Source organism: Canis lupus, chromosome 4 (assembly GCF_011100685.1).
Source record: "Canis lupus familiaris isolate Mischka breed German Shepherd chromosome 4, alternate assembly UU_Cfam_GSD_1.0, whole genome shotgun sequence".
Taxonomy (NCBI): domain Eukaryota; kingdom Metazoa; phylum Chordata; class Mammalia; order Carnivora; family Canidae; genus Canis; species Canis lupus.
Window position 1 is genome coordinate 52,923,259 of NC_049225.1, and position 24,041 is coordinate 52,947,299.

At 36.9% G+C, this 24,041-nt stretch overlaps 1 long non-coding RNA gene across 1 annotated transcript; it reads right to left on the reverse strand.

Moving 5' to 3' along the window:
- Positions 1–237: 237 nt before the first annotated feature.
- LOC111095717 lies at positions 238–21,460 on the reverse strand. The gene is made up of 3 exons (XR_005357629.1): positions 21,162–21,460; positions 2,284–2,363; positions 238–598 (listed from the first exon to the last, which is right to left on the reverse strand). It is a non-coding gene; the product is annotated as an uncharacterized LOC111095717 (long non-coding RNA).
- Between the last annotated feature and the right edge of the window lie 2,581 nt (positions 21,461–24,041).

Sequence of the window (24,041 nt, forward strand, 5' to 3'; positions counted from 1 at the left end):
ACAATATAGAACATATAAAGAGGACACACTGTGTTGGTCAGTCTCTAATTTTTTATCATATTATAGGAAATTTATTGTATAGCACATAAAGAAGAAAGGAAGAGCAAGAAAAATCTCAGCATTGACACAGCCAGACTTCATAGGGAACTGAACCCCCTACTGACTGTTTCAAAACTGTGATAATGTTCTGAAAGAGGTAGTCAGATAGTCCAGGGATTGATATAATGAATGCAGCTTCTCTCAGCCTCTGCTGATCTCTCAGTGTCTTTCTACTGTCATTTGTGTGTCTCAAATTCAAAACATGAATGGGAGGGTCTGACTCACTCACTTAGTCATCACCCAATATGGAGCCCCTGCACTGGGAAGAGCTATCAGGTGAGGCCATTTCATGGCTAGTGGTCTGCTCAGCCAATAGACAGGTGCCTGTAGCCTTGATCCAATTATTCATGTGCAGGGTGGCATGATCACATAACACAAACCTGGAATGTACATGCCAGGTGCTGCTATGGCTGCGGTTCTCAGAAGCTTCTGAAAGCATGGAAGGCACTCAAAGACTCATGTCTCCCCTCCAGTACATCCATCAAATAATACTGGTTGCCTGAATAGTGAGGGAGAAATGAATCTGTTAGGATTAGATCTGGCTCCCTGTGACAGAAAACCAAAAATTACAATAATTTAAACATGTAGGGGTGCATTCATTCAAGTGGAAGAAATCAGGATTGGTATAATTCTCAAAGTCATTAGGAATTCAGGAGCATTCCAACTTTTCTACTCCTTATCTTAGCACATAGTACAGAAGTCATTATTTTTAGTTACTAATAGCCTTTTCTTCTATCATTTCAAGCACATGGTAGGATTGCACTTCCCTCCTCCTTTGAATTTTGGAGAGACACATAACTTGCTTTACAAATGAACTGTGAGGAGAAGTGGCATGTATTCCTTGCATGCAGAAGCTTTAAGGGCTAGTGCACAATTCTTTACATATGCCCTTCCACATACTGTTGTGATTTTTTAAAAGCACAAGTCAAGAGGAGGCTTCCTCCACCAGCCAGTGACAGCCCACTGTCAGCCCTTCAGTCTTTGCTGAAGTCTATTAGACATTTATGTGTGGAAGAAGTATAAAGCCACTGAGATTTGGGGATTGTTCTTATTGTAGCATAAACGAGTCTATTCTGACTAATATATATGGAAGTCCTCAAAGTGAATTCCTGGTCTACCTTGACTGCTGGAGATTTAACCATCACTTTTATATTCCAGGTGTCAAGAAAGAAAAATGGGTCAGGGCAAGAAGGCCTAATCTCCCAGTGAAGTCATTTCTCTTAAGGATCCTTCCTGGAGGTTCCACACCTTTTCACTTATATCTCATTGGCCAGAATTTAATTTCATGGATAATATGTCTGTCACAATTATTTCTGGGTAGTATAGTCTTTTTGGGGGGATACATTGCCACCTTGAATGTAATCAAGGCTATGTAATTAGAAGGAGAGAAAAGATATTGGGGTAATTGCATCTAACACAAAACATGACTCACTTTCTTCTTCTTTTATGATTTTATTTACTTATTTGAGAGAGAGAGATAAGGAGAAAGAGAGAGAGCAAGGGGAAGGAGTAGAGAGTGAGGGACAGGGAAGGGGAAAGAATCTCTGGTAGACTCTGCACTGAGCACAGAGCCCAACGTGGGGCTCGATCTCACAATCCTGAGATCATGACCTGAGTCAAAACTAAGAGTCAGATGCTCAACAAAATGAGCCACACAAGCATATATATCTCACTTTCCTCTTTTATTTACATTTCCCTATTTTTTTTCTATAAGACCTGTGGTAATTTCGTATGAGAAAAAAAAAATATTGGCAACCTCTCATTTATCCATTAGTACAGCTCAAAAACCACCTGCTTCATGAAGGCATCCTTTATCAACCCAGTAGAAGCCCAGTCTCCCTCCCATGAGTTCTCCCTAAATCTAAATCTTGCTTGTGCTATCCCTCTTTTTTTCACATTTGCCTTCGTCTTCTTTTCTTTTAAGATTGTATTTTAATTGTTAGAGAGAGAGAGAGAGAGAGAGAGAGAGAACCAGTGAGCACAAGCAGGTGGAGTGGCAGGCAGAGGGAGAGGAAGAAGCAGACTTTCCACTGAGCAGGGAGCCTGATGTAAGGCTCCATCCCAGGACCCTGGGATCATGACGTGAGCCAAAGGCAAATGCCCACTTGACTGAGCTACCCAGGCATCTCTCACATTTGCCTTTGTATCATAGCTACCATCATGAGTGCATGCCAAATTCCCTACCTGATCATAGTTTCCTTGAGGGCGGGGTCCAGTTCTTATTCTCTTCCATCTTCCAAGATGTTTCATGGATGGTAGGTGTTCTATATTGGAAAACGTGGAAAAAAAGAAGGAAAGAAGGCTTGTCAAATACTATTTATTTTCTTTTAAATCCCAAATTGGAACAGAAATGAGCTAATCCTTTCTCCAGAGTAGCCTCATTAAGGAAGTACCTCAGTGCAAATCACCAAGTTCAAGTCAAAAAGAATTTAGACAGGAAGTGAACTCCACAGACATGCAAGAAGGAAAATGAACTGGTTGAATTTAGGTATGATCAAACTTAGGAAGCACATGGGTAGGTTGTGTTGACAGCTAAATGTCATACAGTATAGTACATGAATGTCCTCTAGAGGATCCTGTAGTTTCCCTCCACACTGCCCATGCCTCCTGGTCACTTTGCATGTGAAACCTTTTTATAATTAAGTGCATGGTATTTGTCAGTGACTAAAGACTCTGATATTTTACCTAAGTAAATGTTCATACAAAACTCTAATATACAACAAAGAGTACTGTGGGAAGAAGCTGATGTACTGGCATTATCATCTGGGCAAAAATGTTTTAAGGGATGCTCACAGATTAGAAGAAAAAATATTGTTAAAATGTCTATACTACCCAAAGCAATCCTCATATTTAATACAATTCCTATCAACATACCACTAGGAGGAATGCCTGGGTGGTTCAGTGGTTGAGCATCTACCTTCAGCTCAGGGCGTGATTCCAAAGTTACAGAATCAAGCCCTGCTTCAGACTCTCCACAGGGAGCCTGCTTCTCCCTCTGCCTTTGTCTCTGCCTCTCTCTTTCTGTATCTCTCAGGAATAAATAAATTAAAAAAGAATTCCACCAGCATTTTTCGCAAAGCTAGAACAAACAATCCTAAAATTCGTATGGAACCACAAAAGACCTCAAATAGCCAAAGCCATATTAAAAAAGAAAAGCAAAGCTGAAGGCACAATTCCAGACTTCAAGCTATTCCACAAAACTGTAGTCATCAAGACAGTATGGTTCTGGCACAAAAAAAGACACATAAATCAGTGGAACAGAACAGAGAACCCAGAAATAGACCCACAACTATATGGTCAACTAATCTTCGACAAAGCAGGAAAGAATATCCAATGGAAAAAAGACAGTCTCTTCAACAAATGGTGTTGGGAAAATCGAACAGTAACATAAAAAGAATGAAACTGGACCACTTTCTCATACCATGCACAAAATAAATTAAAATGGATGAAAGACATAAATGTGAGACAGGAAACCATCAAAATCCTAGAGGAGAACTTAGGCAGCAACCTCTTTGACCTCAGCTGTAGCAATTTCTTACTAGACATGTCTCCAGAGGCAAGGAAAACAAAAGCAAATATTAATTATTGGAACTTCATCAAGATAAAAGGCTTTGACACAGTGAAGGAAACAAGCAACAAAACTAAAAGGTAACTTTTGGAATAGGAGAAGATATTTGTGAATGACATATTTGATAAAGAGTTTCCAAAATCTCTAAAGAACTAATCAAACTCAACAGCCCCAAAATAAATAACTCAGTTAAGAAATGAGCAAAAGAATGAAAGGACATTTTTCCAATGAAGACATACAGATAGACAACAGACACATGAAAAGATGCTCAACATCACTCATCATTAGGGAAATACAAATCAAAACCATAAGACACCACCTCACACCTGTCAGAATGGCTAAAATTAACAACACAGGGAACTAGAATTGTTGGCCAGGATGTGGATAAAAGGGAACCCTCTTACATTGTTGGAATGCAAACTGGTACAGCCACTCTGGAAAACAGATGGACATTCCTCAGAAAGTTAAAAATAGCACTACCCTATGACCCAACAATTGCACTACTAGGTACTTACCCAAAGGATACAAAAATACTGATTCGAAGGAGCACGTGTACCCTGATGTTATAGTAGCAGCATCAACAATACCCAAATTATGGAAAGCGCCCAAATATCCATCAACTGATAAATAGATAAATAAGTTGGGTATATATATACAAGGGAATGTTATTTAGGCATAAAAAAAATTCTTGCCATTTGCAATGATGTGTATGAAACTAGAGGGTATTATGTTAAGTGAAATTACTTGGTAAATATTCAAAGTTTCTCAAGATCTCCAGTGTCCAAGTCCAAAGTTCTAAGTTTGGTTTTTTTTTATCTTTTTTTTAAGATTTTTATTTATTTATTCATGAGAGACACACAGAGAGAGAGAGGCAGAGACATAGGAAGAGGGAGAAGCAGGTTCCCTGCAGAGAACCTGAGGTGGGACTCCATCCCAGATCTCCAGGATCATGCCCTGGGAGGAAGGTGGCGCTAAACTGCTAAGCCACCCCGGCTGCCCTCTAAGTTCAGTTCTGAGGTTTCAATGAACAAGTCCAGGTCTCTGGACCCTGGTCTTCTTTATCATTTTTTTTCTCCAAATTTTTATTTAAATTCCAAATAGTTAACATACAGTATAATATTAGTTGGGAAATCAGAAACTTCTTTCCTGAGGACATGATACCTGAGTTGAGGCATGAACAATAAGGAGACCAAGAATTCTGTAGTGAGCAGTGAGCATAAGCAAAAGCATAAATGCAAGAAGCAGCAGGGTGTACAGGAGAACAAGGGGGTGGCTAGAGAACACAGGGAGGAAAACAGAGGAGCTAGAGATAAGCCTGGAAAGGCAAGTCAGGGAGATTATGGGAAGGGCCTAGAGACCATGCTGAGTCTGCCTGTGATGTGGAATCAGCAAGTGCTTAAGCAGAGATGTACAATTGTTTGGCCTTTGCCATCTCATGACTGGCACTAGTTAGTTGCTTAGGCCAAAAATCTGAGTCAACCTTATACTTTTCATTATTCATCATTGCTTGTATATCACATCCATTAAACAATCCTATAGATTCTACCTCTAATATCTGGCCACTTGTCTTCCCCATGCCTGCCTCCACCCTCCTCATAGCTCCCACCACCTGTCACCTGAGATGGTCTCCTAACAGCTCCCTGCTTCCAGTCTTACATATCATCTCTTCTCCCCACTGCAGAGCCATCTTTCCTAAACAAGAATCAAAATCTATCTCTTCTCTACTTCCAACTTTTTGAAACAATCCAAGCTCCTCATCATGCCCTACAATAATCTATGTGATCTGGCCTCTGCATACCCTTTGAGCTTATTTCCTTGTACTTTCTCCCGTGCCCACCTCAGCCTATCCATGCTAGAGGCCTTGCTGCTCTCTCAACAAGGAAAGCTTATGACTATCCCACCACTTTTGCCCTTGAGCTTTTCTCTCAGATTTTCCCATGATGCTCTCTCTTTCATTCAGATTTTCCTCAGATGACTCCCCCTCATAGAGTCTTTATCTAAAAGACCACTTTTCCCATTCCTCCTCCCCACAACTAATCTCTGTCTTCTTGTCTTGTGTCACTCTTTTTTAAAATACTTATCAAAATCTTGTTTCTGTGTTACTCTTATTCTCTATCTCTTCTTCTAGAATCTTACATTTATTTGTTACTCCCTCATTCTCTATCTACCTTTCTAGAATACTCTATTCAAAAGAGAGCAACAAATATGTCTGTCTAGTTCACTCTATCCCTATATCCTAGAACCACAATCTGAGCTCATAAGAGGAGTTAAAAAAATATTTGTGAAGCTAGAGGATACAGAAAATGAGCATGTTTGAGGCAAGATTATTTTGTAGACTGGTTGAGGTATCTAAGAATTGGTTTCCATAGCTGGATTCAATCTTTCCTTAATCTTCTGCACCCATGTTTCTCCCTCATCCCCATGTTTCCTCCCAGATCCTGAGACCACTTTCTAAGGTCTTTAAAAAGAAGAGCTTTACCTGTATGAATCCCACCTACAAAATAGGAGTATTGAGACTCCCTTAAAAATTAGTTGAAAAGATCAAATAAGAGAATGTAAGTGAAAACTACTACCTAGAACTTGATGACAAATTTAGACTCCAGGGAATAGATTATTACAAGAAGCTTGAATTCAATGCATACACAAATACTATTATATAATATTCTGATATGTAATATTTATTTAATTTCATGTTTAAAATTTTTCTGCTAGACTATAGAGACCAATTTCTATTCTTTCTTGTACTTCCCTAGACCCCCCACCCCAATGCCTAACACAGTATCTGCTGTCCATTGATTTCACAGAAAACAAACAGCTTTTGCTCCAGAATTAGGCACATCTGGAATTCTCTGCTTGCTAGAACAATGAACTACCAGGATACACTGATTCCCTAACTGAATGACCTCTAAGATCTGATTACTCCTCCCTATCTTGCTGGTCTTCTTTTCCCAGGCATCCCTTCTTGTGACTATAATAATTTTTTAAATCTTTCATCTTGTCTACTACTTTCTAGAATATATGATTGTAGGGGTATGCATGTCTAGCTATCCATACCCATGTTGACGCTTTCCTAGGCTGAAGTCAAATTCATGTACACTCTTATTTTCCAATGTACACACGTACATGAACCCTTTTTAAAAAGTTAGAACAAAATATCTGCATACAACGTGTGAATTGTTGATTTTTTAACTTCATAGAGCACATAAATTATTTTTTATCATGACTTATATACAGAAGACAATTTTTTCATAGTATGCTACCCCTGAATTTACTTAATAGGCCTTCTACCAATGTATTTTGGTTATTTCTAGATTCACTATTCAAAGATCAGGAGACTACATGTGTGTGGACATGACTGTTGAGTGACTTTGTACACAAAGACTGGCAAATGTATGCTACAAATTTTTATTTATGTTATCCAAAGTTGCACCAGTTTATATTCCAAGCAATTGCATATGCATATCTGTTTCCCTGGTGTTATCAAGTTTTTTATCTTCATGAATCTGTCAAGTGAAAAATGAAATCTAATTTTTGAAAATTTGTACTTCTTTAATTGTAAGGCTAAGCATTTTCTTAAATGCTAAAGACATTTATGTTTCTCTTTCTTTGAACCTATTGTTAATATTTTTGGTTCATTTTTCTTTTGATTGATGATTTTGTTTCTTTATTTGCAAACACTGAAGAATTAAGGAGATATAGTATAGTATTTTTTTCCATGTTGAATTTTAAACACTTTATGTGGTCAAATTTGTCAGTCTTTGTGTGTGTGTGTGTGTGTGTATGGTTTTGTGGATTTATTTCTTCTTTAGAAGTATCGTTTGCACTTCAAGATTACAAAAGCATTCCACTACATTTTCTTTTAGTTATTTGTATGTTTTATTTCTTTCCTTTTTATAATTAATCCATTAGTCCATATGGAACTGTGTTAGTTTTCCATTGCTGGATAACAAATTACCACAAACTTAGCAGCTTAAAACAACACACATTTATTATCTTACAGCTTCTGTGGATCAGGAGTTGGGCATTATTTAACTGGATTATTTGTTTAGAGTTTATAGCCTCTGATGAAGGTTTTGGCCAGAAACCAAAACCTGTGTTCTGTGTTCTCATCAGAAGCTCAACTGGGGAAAGATTCACTTGCAAGCCCCCTCAGACTATTGTCCAAATTCATTTCCTGATGCTATAGGATTCATGGCATCCTCTCTCATCAAAGTAAAAAAGAGAGAGACTCTAGCAAGAGGAGCATTACATCATTATGTAATTACACATTCGTGATCACATACAATCCATCTTTATCACATTCCAATGGTTAGAAGAAAGCCACTGATCCTTCCAAAGGGATTACCCAAAGGTATGAGTACCAAGAGACAAGGATCTTAAGGACCATTCCAATCTCTGTGCTCCACAAATTTATTTTGGTGAAAGGAGTGAGATAGGGATATACATTTCTTTACATGGTTACCCAAGGTCTTAATATCACTTATTAAATTATCTAACTTTCCCTTAACTAATTAGAAGTTTTACTTATTTCTGTTTTCCTCAACAGATAAAGTTTATATATCTCAAACTAGGTCATTTCTCCTTTTCTCATCTTATGTGTAGCATCTGCCATATAGGAAATACAGTTTGTCAATTCCACAATTAGTTTATTGAGCATAAAAAGAGCACATTTCAGGTTCTCTCCCCAAAGGCAGTCATCATTGTCAGTTTCTATGATGTTCTTTCATGTGTATGTAAAACTATATCTTTATTCATATTTATTTCCATATCCATGTCTATCTAGCTATATATAAAGATTAAAATAATAAAATGAAGAAAGTCCATTCATCATCCTCACAAGAGGTGCTTATTTGCAACAGAGCCCAGACAACCTCAAGCAAATCCAAGTATATGCTAGGAAACACTAAATCAGTTAGTAAAGCCAATAGCTGACACTAATCATGCTCATAAATGAGCCAAACTCAGGATCATGACAAGGAAGTGGGCATGACTGGGACATTTCTGAGGATATAAGCATATCCCAAAGAAGACTACATAGATAACAAAGAAGGAGAGAATGGTAGGAAAACCCAGCTGCTAGCAAGTTCCATGCACTTGAATTGCCATTGTATCCACTTGGTGCTTTGTGGATAAGATCCTATTGAGTTTGATAATAAAAATTAATAATTTCTGTGACTATGTTCTGTTTCATACTAAAATCTGTGACCATCCATTGAAGCCAACATAATTGTCCATCAGAAGCATGTGGTGGAAAGATGATGAAGCACCTACTAGCTACGGCATTTCCTAAAAATTGTCCACCCTCTTTACTATTATGACAACTCATTCCTACCCTACTACTACCTTTTTGGAAGAGGCAATTTCCTATGAATTAGAATTTGTTGTTGTTGTTGTTGTTGTTTTTGGGTTTTTTTAGATTTTATTATTTATTTATTTATTTATTTTTATTCATGAGAGAGAGAGAGAGGCAGAGACACAGGCAGAGGGAGAAAGTAGGCTTCAAGCAGGGACCCCAAGTTGGACTCGATCCCAGGTCTCCAGGATCATGCCCTGGACGGAAGACCCCACCAAACCACTGAGCCAGCGGGGCTGCCCAAGATTTTATTTATTTACCCATGAGAAACAGAGAAAGAGAGAGAGGCAGAGACACAGGTGGAGGGAGAAGCAGGCTCCATGAAGGGAGCCAGACATGGGACTCGATCCAGGGTCTCCAGGATCATGCCCTGGCCCGAAGGTGGCACTAAACTTCTGAGCCACCCAAGCTGCCCAGTTGTTTTTTTAGAATTGCATTTATTTTGAATGGAAAATATATACATGTGGTAAAAAATTCAAATGTTACCAAATACACATGAAAGAAAAAGTACATTTCCCCCATTTCTGTCCTTAGTTCTCCAGGCTCCAGCTTCTTCCAAGAGAGAGTTGCCAATGTTAATTTTTCATTTCACATTCTTCCAGAGATTGTATCTTACATATCATTATATATTTTATTTAAATAGGGCATAATTTATATATCATATGTATTTATATGGTATGTATAGTATGTATATATCATGCTTTAAAAAATAAAACAGCAGCATGCTTTACACAATTTTCTGCACTCTTTTTTTTTACTTAATGATGTATTTTAGCATGTGTTTCATGTTAGTACTGTAGATAGAGTTCCCTCATTTTTAATAGCTACATAGTATTGTTTGGCTGTAATATAATTTATGTAGCCATCTCTTATTAGTAAATATCTAGTCTCCCATCTTTTGTTTTTAGAATAATTCTTTAATAAATAACTTCATACTTTATAATACCATTTTAATTCACAGTCCTTTTGAAGATCAGTAAGAGATTATTTATAACATAATTTACATTGTTTCTACCGTTGATCTCCATCTATCAAAAAGTTGTACTATAGTAGTTGTCAAACAGAGGTCTCTATTGATAGCCACTGGCTAAAAGTAACATAAAGACATGTCGTGTTTTTGTCCAGATGATAATTTTTCATAATGGAATGAATTTTCAGCACTAAAATTGTCAGAACTGGGATGTGATTTTGAGAAAAAACACCAAAATTGAGATTTAGGGTGCTTTTAAATAACTAAATATTTACGAAGCTGCCCTCACATTCTTGACCAACAATAGCTGGTCAGAGCTAAATAAAAGCTATTCAATTCAGTTGTGGCATGGACTTCTTCAGTCTACCATATAACCAAGATCAGAACCAAGATTGCTCCACATCTCTGAGGTTGCGCTAATTGTCATTTATCATCATACATTCTTTATTTTCCCTTCCAGAACAGAGTTAAGAAAAAAGTGAAACACTTTTTTATTCAAATGTCTTCTCATAGTTGTAAAAAAATAGACCCATAGTCACCCCTATTCCCTATTGCCTCACACCCAGATGCTCCCTCACTCATTTACATAACTACCATGGCCTCTCCAAAATATCTGAGTTTGTAATCCCGTGTTTAAAATAAACAGACTTTCCCCAGGGTCAAACATATTTTCAGAAACAGTCCAATAAAGATCTATTATCTATCTCTTCTTTTTATTTAAACCCTCCTTCCATTTGTCAACTTTTTGGACAGGTTTGACCTAGAAAGGATTATTTATTTTTTAATACCATTTCTTTAAAAAAAAAAAAAAAAACCTCAGACTGTCCAATGGACTTTGCAGCTACAGTGGCCAATCCATTAATTCTGGAGGAAGAAGAGCAGCTGGCAAAACTAATCAGTGTTGGACATTTGCATTTTTTCCCTTTTTAATGGTCTCCCCTGGTGCTGGGAGATTGGTTTTCTGTGTTGGAAGAAGAGCATAGAGAGCAGCTGCTGCCTCCCAGTCTACTGCGTAGTAAAGGAAAGAGCGTGGTGCAGAATTCATCTACCAAATATCCCAACAGGTTAACCAGTTCTGGAGCGAGGAAGTCACAGCTTGCTTTTGAAGGTTCTTTGTATTGAGTATAAAAGATTTTATGTTTAAGGGAATAAGATGTCTCTCTTCAAATTCTCTCTCTGTATATATACTCTAGGCAGTAAGATGATGCTTCTAAGGCTTGAGAATCTTCTATTGATGAGAGGCTGCCAAAAAAAAAAATTAAATACAAGTAGGAACTTGAAAAAATAAGTATAAGCATGTTCCTAAAATCAGGCAGAAATGTGACGCTCACTGTAAATTATTGAGTGCTTCCTATTGAGTGCTTCCAGGCATTATCAATGCTGTACATGCATTATCTCATTTAATTTTCTCAATACTCAAAGACATGTGCTATTGTTAACCCTGTTTTATAGTTGGAGAAACTAAAAATCAAAAAAGCATAGGGGTTTTTACAAGGGCTCTAAACTTGTAAAAGGCAGACTTGATATTCATCTAGGTCTTTCTGACTTGTACCCTTAGCTAAACCCTTATTTGCTTCCTCCACAGAACAAGCAGTCTATAAGGCGGTTGGTGGAGTATTTTCAGTGAGGACCACCGAGTATATTCCCTTTGGAATCTATAATGCTGCTCTGGATAATCACTCAAGGAAGAACATTTTCATTCTACTCTTTATGGGATTTTTTTCCTTCCCTATCTTCTTCATAAGAATCAATCTGTCATTGGCCCCTTTCTCGTCAAACAATTCACAACTGAAGTAGCTACACTATGACCTCACTTCTATTCTGAAAGATTATTTCTTTTATTGGCCACTTCTCTTCCTGGCATTCCTAAGTGCTCCTTGATGCCCTAAAAAGTTAAATCACTATTTACTAGCTCTTGTTACTGACAGCAAACCACTCACTGCAACTACTTGGTCAAGCCATACCTAACCAAGGTCAGCTGTCCCCTAACCCATGAAACTTCAAGCTTCATACCCTGTTTCTCTCTAAATAGATCTGTAGTGATACTATTTTTTTCAAATAGTTACTTACAATTTGCATGCAATAAAATACACTCTTTGTGGTATATAGTACTATGTGTTTTAATAAAGCCATATAGGTGTATACCCACTACAACAATCAAGATAAAAGCACTTCCATCCTCCCCCCACAAATTCTCTCATGCCAACCCATTGTTGTCACCCACTCCTAACTCCTAAATTCTGACACAGATCATTCTCTGTTCCTATTAATTTACCTTTTTCTATAATGTCATATAAAATGCAATCATATCATGTGTATTCCTTCAAGTCTTCTTTCACTTAGCATAATGCATTTGAAATTCATCCATGTTTTTGTGTGTCTCACTAATACATTCTTTTTTTTCTGATGAATAATATTCTGTTGTAGAGATGTTCTACAGTTTGTTAATCCATTTACCAGCTGAGGGGCATTTAGATTGTTTCCAGTTTTTGATGACTATGAATAAAACTGCTATCAACCTTTGTGTACAGTACTTTTGTGAATACGGATTTTTATTTCAGTTATGTAAATACCTAGGAATAGAATTGCTGGGTCATACAGTAAATTTAATTTTATGAGAAACTGCCAAACTATTTTCCAATGTGACTGTAACATGTGCATTTTTGCTAGCAACATATGATAGTTCCAGCTATTCCACATCCTTGTCAGCACTTGATATTGTCCAGGTTTTTTGTTTGTTTTTAGCTATTCCAACAGGAGTGTAGCAGTGTGTACAAGGCAAGAATTGTGTATCTCATCATGGTTCTAATGTAATTCTCTGATGATTAATGTTGAATATCTTTTCATATGCTGAGTTGCCATCCAAATATCATCTCTGGTGAGATGTCTCTCAAAACTTCTATACATTTTAAAAATTAGGTTGTGTGGTTTTTGGTGATATTTTCATAACATAAAGATTAACTCATTTTATATTGATCTTCCTTTAAAACTTAAATATCCCAGAAAGGTAATACATTAAGTTTCTACAGATCACTGATACCTTAGTATAGATTAGTTCCATCCATTCACTCAAAGACATAAGCACTTACTTACAGGTCTTTATACTAGATACTGTGAATACAAAAATAAGCAAACTTAGTCAGCTTTCAAGGAGAATTGTTTAACCAGATTGCTATCCATGCAGCCAAATAAAACCAGCCTTGAGGTAAAGGGAATTTTATGGCATACAGTTGAAATTAGCATGGCAATTTTAGAGCAGGGGCTCTTGCAGTAATATCCCTATATCAACAGCATTAAAATTACCTGGAAATTTGTTAGAAATCTACTGAATCAGAAAGTCTGGGGAGGGACTTAATAATAAATGTATTAAAAGCACTCTAGGTTATTTTGATGTACATTCAAATTTGAGAGCAAGGAGAATTGCTGAAGATACGTAGAGGAGGAGATGGGTGGTGAAAATTTTTCTTCATGCTCATTTTATATCCATGTACTTTTGAGTAGTTTTGTCTTCTATTATACTATAGTGTTTAGACTTGAAAATTTGGTGGGTAAAAAATCCCCCATATACTTCAGAGTTAGCATCATACTCATCAGAGAGTTACTTCATCCTGTGTGTTAATTCTGAATGTACTCAGTTGGTCACTCTTAGAATGGTGAGCTCTCTCCTCACCATCTCTGTCATTTCTAGCTCTGGTCAACAGCAGCAAGAGGAAAAAAAAAAGCAGTGCATCCTGAGTGAACAAATACATAGCAGTAGGTCCAACCCAGTTTTAACAGATCAATCATTTTGCCACAACATTTCTCTCCTGATTCCAAGAAATTTTCCCTCTCTCTTTTTGTTGTTGACATTGCTTCTCTTTTAGAAAATTTTGAGCACGAGGAAGTTCTTCAAGGAGTTACTAATTCTTGCCTTGTACACACTGCTACAGAAAGGTTTCAAGGGAATAAACTCTTTTCAGAAGAAAAAAGTAAGTCAAAGGCAGGTTATCTTTTTGAAACACATAACCTAATTCCAGTTTTACTTATTCTCTACTATATAAATTTGCTATTTTCCCAAATGATAGCTATTCACTCAACCTGTGCTGTATGAAAAACTTCCAAAATATGTCAACCAAAATCTTGTATATACGTATTCATGGAAGCATTATACAAATAGTCAAAAAGTGAAATCACCAAGTGATAGATGAATAAAACCAAGTAGTGTAACTATTTAATGAAATATTTGGCCTGGAAAATGGGTAACGTACTGACACATGCTACAATGTGGAAGAATCTTAAAAACTTACTAAGCAAAAGAAGTCAGATACAAAAAGCCACAGACTGTATGATTCCGTCTATGTAAATGTCCAGAATAGGCACATTTTTAGAAGCAGAGAGCAGATTAGTGGTTGCCAGGAGTCAGAGGGAGAGGGGAACAAGGAGGTATTGGAGTTTCTTTTCATAGTAATAAAAATGAAAATGTTCTTTAGATAGTGATGATGGCTGCATGACTCTATGAATGTACTTAAAACCACAAAAGTATATACTCTAAAAGGGTGACATTTTTGGTTTTTGAATTATACCTCAATAACACTGTAATTTTTTTAACAAAAGAAAAAAGTTGAGAGATTGAGTCTCTTCTTATAGAACAATTTCTCAGGTTGGGTAAGTTCTGTGCAGTAGAGTGGGAGATCATGACGGATCTTGAATGATCGTATAGAGAGAACTAAACAACTACAGGATTAGACCTGCATTTATGATTTATTCTAGAGGTAGGAAGACTTATGTAGAAACTAGTTTACAGGTTGCAGTATGTTAGAAGACCACTAAAGACATTATGCAGCCTTTAGTGTTTTAAATTAAGACATTCTTAAAATGTCCACATTCTGTGAGAATCTTAAAAAGTAACCTCCTTTTTACCATCCTCTGACAAAGTATAAATAAAATTCTACCACAGAGTAGAATTTTTAGCCAATCTCTCTATCCTCACTTACCATCCTACTTGCTTTTGGTTTTTTAACTGAATTGATCAATAGCTTTGATATTATTAGAAATGGATACACTTTTATTTTATTTTATTTAAAGATTTCGTTTATTTATTCATGAGAGACACACAGAGAGAGAGGCAGAGACATAGGCAGAGGGAGAGGCAGGCTCCTCAGGGAGCCTGATATAGGACTCCATCCCAGGATCCCGGCATCACTCCCTGAGCTGAAGGCAGGCACTCAATCACTGAGCCACCCAGGCATCCCAGATATGGATACATTTTAAATAGAAGTTTGCTTTCTAAATTATTCCTCTGGTAAAGGGACCAAGCTGCATATATGTACTTCATAAGAGACAACACAGAGGGAAAATTTGGTGAAGAGGTCATAGGGATAAAATATTAAAGAAAAACATTAGAAGAAGATCAGCTAAAAATTTCACCCCAGATTAAAAGTAAAGCATATTTAGGGATGCCTGGGTGGCTCAGCAGTTGAGCATCTGCCTTCAGCTCAGGGTGTGATCCCAGGGTTCTGGGATCAAGTCCTGCATCGGGCTCCCTGAGGGGCCTGCCTCTCCCTCTGCTTATGTTTCTGCTTCTGCCTCTCTCTGTGTATCTTTCATGAATAAATAAATAAAATCTTTAAAATAAATAAATAAAAGTATAGCATATTTAAATTACGATTTAGAGTAAAAGCACAACCTGAAAGTTCAAAAACAGGACAATGGTTTTAAAAATTATGGTATATTCATGTGGAGATTATAAAGATATTAAAAATAAAACTTCATATTTAATAACATAAATGACTATAATCCCAAAGAAGTTCAATTATTAATATAATGTGATCCTAAGTATGTATATGTATATGCATATATATAAAATCTTCTTATATAATTTTCATATACACATCTGTATTAAACATATAGTTTTTGACATAAAATACAGATATACATATATAAACATATTTTCTATTATATATGAAATAAAGTTTTACACATTTATGTTTATAAAATATACTTAAAATAATAATTTTATATATATATCATTAAAATGTTAATAGGGATAAGATTATGGGTCATTTTTATTCTTTTTATTATAAGTCCTGAGGAGCTAGCATGATGGATATGCCAATAGCTTGGAAATTCGAGCAACAAAACTGCCCTCTGATGTAGTCACTTTGGAAAATATGTTGGATGCTTCTTAAGAAGTTAAATGTAAATTTACCATATAACCCAGCAATTCCACTCATTGGTATCTGCCCAAGAGAAATGGCAACATGTGGCCACACAAAGACCTACCATAAATGTTCACAGCAGCATTATTCATAATAGCTAAAAAATGGAAACAACTCAAATATCCATCAACAAAATATGGCATATCCATACAATAGAACATATAAAAAGGAATGCATAATGATACATGCTACAAAATGGATAGATCTCCAAAACATTATTGTAACCTCTAAAAGAAGCCAGACACAAAAGACCATAATACTATAGGATTTTATTTATTTGAAATGGGGATGGGAACAGAGATTATGTAAACAGGCATTATGGACCTTATTGAGCTGATGAATGTGTTATGACAAGCACAACCTCGTAAACTTCCTAAAATTCTCTCACCTGTACACTTAAAATGAGTAAGTTTTATGATAGGTAAAGTATACATCAATAATTTTTTTAAAAAATAGAGCCCTTTGAAAGATGAGCTTTAAGTGAGCAGTTAGCAGACCTGGGCAGAGATCTACAAAACCACCTTTAGAAGATAGAATGGCTCCCAATCCAACACGACTTGACTATAACCTAACAGTGTAGTAAGAAATCTACATAAGGATGTGTCATGAAATGGAGGGTAGGAAGTAATGGGACTATTGATAAAGGGGAGAGATGGCCTTGGCTTCTCTCCATTCTTCCATTCTCCATTCTTCTCTCCATTCTTCTTCCATTACTCTTATAATGAGGGATGTAGAGAGGAGAGGAAAGGGGTAGTACTGAAAAGATAGCTCAGTTAGTTAAATGAGTTCCCCTGCACTGATTCCAGGCACCTAGTCCAAGAAAACAGTTGTTGGTTAGCTTGTCCTGCAGCCTTACTACAAGGTAAGAATGAACTGAAAGGTGAGTACAACTCCTTCTAGACTGTGGCCTTGCTCTTGTAAGCTAACAATCTTAATATCCTGGGTACCATAGCAGTTACTACAAATCCAATTAATGTTAATTCATTCCTATAAAAACAGGCCTCTGAGCGTATAAAGCAGAGAGCCTGAGTTTGGAGGGTAGTGAGTTTTCCAGAATAAATGTCTCCCAGGAGAACTGGTCTGAGTGACTGGAGACCTCCTGAGTTGGTAGCCTCTATCTTGATGTATATGCCTAGCCCAAGTGCCTAGCACTTGAGACAGCCCAGCGCAAGACAGTAGAGCATATGATAAGAACATAGACTTTGGAATCAGACTGCCTTGGTTCAAAGTCTGTGCTAACTCCTTAGCAGACTTTGGAAAAGCTACTTAACTTAAATCTTTCAATTTTCTCATCTACAAAACACAGATAACAACAGTATCTTCTTAACATGATTGTTAAAATGAATAAATGCAATCATATACATAGAGCATTTAGCACAGAGCTTGTCACCTGGTAAACACTCAAACGTTATTACTCCTTACTTGGCATACTTTTTACATTTTTCTGTTTTTAATCATTTTCTTAAATGAATATATGTCATTTCAGTTCATAATCAGAAAATGATGTTATTCAAAAACTTGAAATGAATGTAATTTCTGTTCAACCAGAAAAAAAGAAAAAAGAAAAAAAGAAGAGTAAAGAACAGAGATGGAGGAAGGAAGAAGAAAAGAAAGAAACATCCAGAAATGCTAATGAGGGACATTTTAGAAGGACATAATACTGAAATCCAGGCCTTTCTGTCTAATACAAGCCATCTGGTAACTGCATCTGACTAAGCCTTACCAAGATTTTTCTTATGAGAATTCATTTGCCACTGTTTATTCCACACTTGATCTCTGAGGGCAAATAGGTAGATTTACTCCTCACAGAGCAGGGATAAACAGTGGAAGGAGATAAGAAGGAACAACGCAGTGACAAAAGTAAGGAGTGATTAAAGGTGAGAGGCAGCAAAGACCCCTTCCCCACATTCCTCTCAATTCTCTCAGAGTTAGAATCTAAGTCTGTGGTTTTAGACAAAGCTCACACACAATTTAAACCACAGATGTAGTTCCCTTCCCTAGTCCCAAAGGCTCCCAATCAGCCCTCGGCCTTGTGTAGGGAGCTGCTAAACTCCTACCCACTACTTAATTAATTTTCTGAAAAAATGATTGGCTGACATGACAGCAATAAACATCAAATTCCATTAATTAATACTGAGACATCAGTGTCTGTGTTGTTTCTCAATTACACATTCAGATGCAGCCCCCTTTGTGCTGGTACTATTTAGTCATGAAGCCCCAGAAAAGTCCATTACAATGGAAGGGCGACCAAAGGTGTGTGGGAGATGGCATCCACATACACCAAAATAATCAATTTGGAGGAATTCATACTCCAAAGTGCACTCGCCAGAGAAAGGTTTTTGGGACCGGATGAAAGGATTTAAATGTGGTTAGGTGAGGCATTTTCATTTTGCTGATGGCCTGGAAGGGAACTATCAGCTTGATGAACACAGAGCTTCCCCTGGGTTCTAAGACACACTCTTTACGCTGGCTTTCCCAGTCTTCTTCCCTGGCTCCTTTCCTCATTGTTCTCTCTCTCATTCCTTTTTTTTTTTTTCCCCTAACTACAGTCATCTTCAATTTCATGTTAATTCAGAAGAGAGTCAAAGGGGAACAAAAAGCAATCTTTGCTTCTTCTACTCAAGTCAAAGCCCTAAAGGGACCATGGCTCCCATTGAGGCACATGCCTTAGGGCCTGGAGACAAAGCAAACTGTTCTCATGAACACTCAGAGGTTAGATCCTGGAGATAAAGCAATGTGATTAAATCTTGATAGATTTTTGTTTTAAGAACAGAAGAAGGAGGGGGGAGCTCTTGTTTGCCTGGTTACAAAGAGTGCCGTTGGCAATCCCTGCTTAATCAGGATCTTGATGAGCATATTTTCCCTCCCAGGACTGAGACACCAAGGAAGAGTCTATTTGAAGCAGCCTCCGGCCCATTCCCATGTGGTTGCTCCATCCCTGCCACTTCACTGGACCCTTCCCTGAGAAACAGCTGTTTCATTATTCTAGCAATCTTATGAAAATTGTTTGTGACTTCAGTTTGAAGATTATGAAAATAAAGCCTGAGCCCCACCCAGCCCCGGAGGGCAACATGCAAAGTTGATCATTGCTAAATGTCTTCCATACCTTTATAGGAAAGTATTATTCCCTTATTAATAAATTAATAATCTTTAATAATCTTTCCACTTTAAGAATAGAGAAACAAAAACCCAAAAAGTGAAGACATCTGCCCAAGATCACTCCCCAAATGGGTTACAGGTCCCTAACATATACACAGTGTTCAGAACTGGGAGATAATGGCATGGGATTGGCTAAAGGGACAGCATCCTTGCTGGATGCTTGGTATGGGCCTCAAGAGTCCAGATTTTGAGGTTGGTAATGTTAAGATAGGGAGGATTTATTATTATTATTTATCTCATGTAACCATATTTCAAAAGGTTGGAAAGAAGGTGAGTGCTCAGGACTAAAAAGTACAGAGGTGCACAGACAGAAATTAAATAGTAGAGATCACAATGGCATGATTTCAGGGGTGCCTGGGTGGCTCAATCAGCTAAAACATTCAACTCCTGTTCAGCTCAGTTCATGATCCCAGGGTTGTGAGATCAAGCCCTGCATTGGGCTCTGAGCTCAGTGGGAAGTCTGCTTAAGATTCTCTCTCTCCTTCTGCCCCTCCCCACCCCTTTAAAACAAAAGCCAAAACAAAAACAATGGTATGATTTCAGGTTCAGATGTACTCTAGATACAAAAAAGAAAAAGAAAAGAAAAGCTTTTAATCTGATATAAAAGATTGGAATTAATGCTGAGGAAGGAGTCAAAATATTTAATTCTATTCCCAGGTCCCATCATCACCTTGCACAGTAATCTTGATGGTTTCATTTAACCTGTCTGGTCCGTATTTCTTTCATTCATTTTAAGTGCTTGGTTATACCTGCTCTACTGTCAGGGTTGGCATGATTAGGAACGAAATAGCATTTGTCTAGCAGAAGGTTCCAAACAAACTTCAAATGGACCCAGATATGTGGTAGCAGCTGGATGCCTACCAGAGAATAATGGCTAACCTTAATAAGCTTTTTTAAAGATTTTATTCATTTACTTATTTGAGAAAGAGAGAGAGAGTGAGCACAAGTCAGGGGGAGGGAGAGAAAGAGAAGCAGACTCCCCACTGAGCAAGAGGCTCTATCCCAGAACCCTGGGGTCATGACCTGAGCTAAAGGCAGATACTTAACTGACTAAAGCACCCAGGCACCCCTAAAGCTAATAAGTTTTTAGTACATCTCAGGCACTAGATTACCTTGCAAACTATCCCCATTCAATTTTCAAATACTGTGTGAATTAAATACTAGCATTGCTCTAGTTTAAAAGATGATGAAGCTAAGGCTCAGAGATGTTAAGATACTTGCCTGAGGGCCACACAATTAGTAGATGGCAAAGCCAAGATTCAAAGCTAAATTTGTCTAATTTCAGAGCTTGAGCATTCACATGCTCAGCAATTAATTCTATATGGCAAAAGTACTTTAGTATAATTCAGAAAAGCTGTAGCATACCTCCATCGAACACAACATAAAAAACATGAAGTTGGAACACATTCATGCAAAAGGAATAGAATTTCTAGTCCTGAAAACCCCTATCAGAATGGGCTCAGTGGCAGATGGAAAGGCTTGTCCAACAAGGCAGGACTTGGGGTAGACACAGTCCTGAAACAGCCTTCCTGCTCCACAAATCAGTAGTGGCTCCCTCCACTTAAGTTCATTCCAAACAAATCCATTAAAAGCTTCATATTAATGAATATTTTATACAGTTATGACATAGCGAGTCCCATTCAGAAGAGGCTCTTACTAAAGGCTGACACGATGAACAACTAAAATAGCCAACTAATCATCAAGGCCAACGGAAATCTGGTCAAGGGACACAATAATTTTATACAAAGAAAAAAATAAAAGTCGTATAGTCCCTTCTTGCTGATTTAAGAAGACTTTTTGAGAAATTCTACTTACCATGTTCAAATATCGCCATCCATCAGCAAAAGACATCTATTTGGATAATTAATTTGTTTTTCTTCATAGTTTCTGAGGAAAGCCAATGTAGTAGTTGTTTGTTTCTTTTAAATTAGGTCTCTTTCTGGATCCTTAGCAAACATACAAGCAAACATATATACATGCACACACACAAAAATACATGAATAAGTCTTAAACTACTTCCTTTAGAGATAGAAAGTGAAGAGAATCCTAAGTGAAAAACTCAGTGGCTTCCCATGTTACTATGCACTCCTCCAAGTCTTGCACCTCTCTCAGGAAAACACTGCTCAAAGATTTTGGAGGAAAAAGAGCAGAACCTATAACAGAGAAAGCAAACCAGTGGCCTGTGTGTACAATACAACTTGCAGATGTGTTCTCTTTGCTTTGCCAGTATTGGCTTGCCTACTGTTTTTAAGAAATCTGAATTCATTGTGAACATTTAAAAATCTGGATATTTCACAAGTGTTTCTGAGTTTCTGACTTCTCTTGAACAATTAGGAGATCTGGCATGATAGGACCTACATTCCTGTACAGTGACAGCCAGCTGGAGCTGAGTTGTAACTCATAGAGGGGCCAGTCACTCCAGTTCCCAGAATCCATCATGTTTCCATGTCAGAAAGACAAGTATTTTGCCATTTGTTATTATCCTTGTGGATTTTTTCCCCTTAGATTTGACCAGAACAACAGAAGGCACATAGACCAGTGGAACAGAAGACAGAGTCCAGATATAACCCATGCATATATGTTCAACTGATTATTGACAAGGGCATCAAAAACACACAATGTGGGGGGCACCTGGGTGGCTCAGTAGTTGAGTGTCTGCCTTTGGCTCAGGTCATGATTCCAGAGTCCTGGGATAGAGTCCCTGCAGGGAGCCTGCTTCTTCCTTTGCCTATGTCTCTGCCTCTCTCTATGCATCTCTCATGAATAAATAAATAAACTTTTTTTAAAAAAAGAACACACAATGGGGAAAGGACAGTCTCTTCAATAAATGGTGTTGTGAAAACCAGATATCCATATACAAAATAAGGAACTGGACCACTATCTTTTACCACTCACAAAAATTACTTGAAATTGGTAAAAGACTGAACTGTGAGACCTGAAACTATAAGACTCCAAGAAGAAAACATAGGGGAAAAGATTATTGACATTGGTATTGTCAATGATTTCTTAGATAAGACACCAAACTAAAATAAACAAGTGAGATTACATTAAACTAAAAGGCTTCTGCACAGCAAAGGACAATTAATAAATTGAAATGGCAACCTATGGAATGAGAGGAAATATTCACAGACCAAATATCTGATATAGGTTTCATATCCAAAATATACAAAGAAGTAGTACAATTCAATAGCAAAAAAGTTAATAATACAATTTAAAAATAGGCAAAGGACCTAAATAGGCATTTTACCAAAGAAGACATACAAATGGCCAATAGATATATGAAAAGATGTTCAACATCACTAATCAGAGAAATGTAAATCAAAATCACAATATCACCTCACATCTGTTAGAGTGACATCTATCAAAGACAAGAGAGAACAAATGTTGGCAAGGATATAGAGAAAAGGGAACCCTTATACAATGTTGTGGGAATGTAAAATGGTAGAAGCATTATAGAAGACAGTATGGCACTACCTCAAAAAATTACAAATTGAACTACCATATGATCCAACAATCTTACTTCCTGGTACATATCTGAAGGAACTGAAATCAATATCCTAAAGAAATATCTATACACCCATGTTCATTATAGTGTTATTCACATTTACAAGATAATGAAAATGACCTAAGTATCTGTCAACAGATAAATTGATAAAAAAGATGCAGTAAATATAAATAAATAAATATATATATACACAAATATATATATATATATATATATATATATACACAAAATGGAACAATACTCCTTGAGAAAGAAGGACGTTCCTCCATTTGCAACAACATGGATAGACTTTGAGGGTATTTTGCTAAGTAAGACAGAGAAAGACAAATACTATATGTTATCACTTACATGTGGATCTTATAAAATATAAAATATATATAAAAATATAAAAATAAAACATATGTCAAACTTGTAAAAACAAAGTAGAATGGTGTTTAGGTGTTGGGGGTAGGAAAACTTGGGAGACGTTGCTTAAGAATAGAAACTTGCATCTAGTAGATAAATAAATTCTATAGATTTAATATACAGCATAGTGATTATAGTCAACAATGCTGTATAATAAACTCCAAACTTGCTAAGAGCCTAGATCTTAATTGTTCCCACCACAAAAAAGAAATAATTATGTGATGTGATAGAGGTGTTAGCTAACACTAATGCTAGTGTAATTATACTGCAGTATGCAAATGTATCAAACCAATATGCTGCTTACCTTATACCTTTACAATGTTATGTGTCAATTACATCTTAATTAAAAATTCAATTAGTTAATTTAAAAATAAAAGGAAGTCATACCCATATCTCTGTCTAAAGTAGGAAAATGAATGGCAGACTGAGATAGCTGCATATTGGAAGAAAAATGGAAGAAAACTTAAAGCCTAGCTCTTTGTAGGAGTGAAGGCTATGCATTTTTTGATACACAAAAAACAGGCTGGTTTAACTGAGGGTTCTTACTGGCTCCTGTAGTCATTTGAGCTTGACATCATTGCTGAAAGTCACTGAAGATCTCTGGAAATAGGTCTTTCCCCTGGTTATTTTCATTCCCATAGCTCCAGCTGCCTTCCTTAGTAGTTGGCACAGTGCCAGGCATTTTGTAGGTGCCGAAAAATAAAATGTACTATGAACTAAAATTACATTGCATTCTTTTCCCCTTTCCTATTAGTTTTCTGTGTACCAACTCCCCCACACCACCA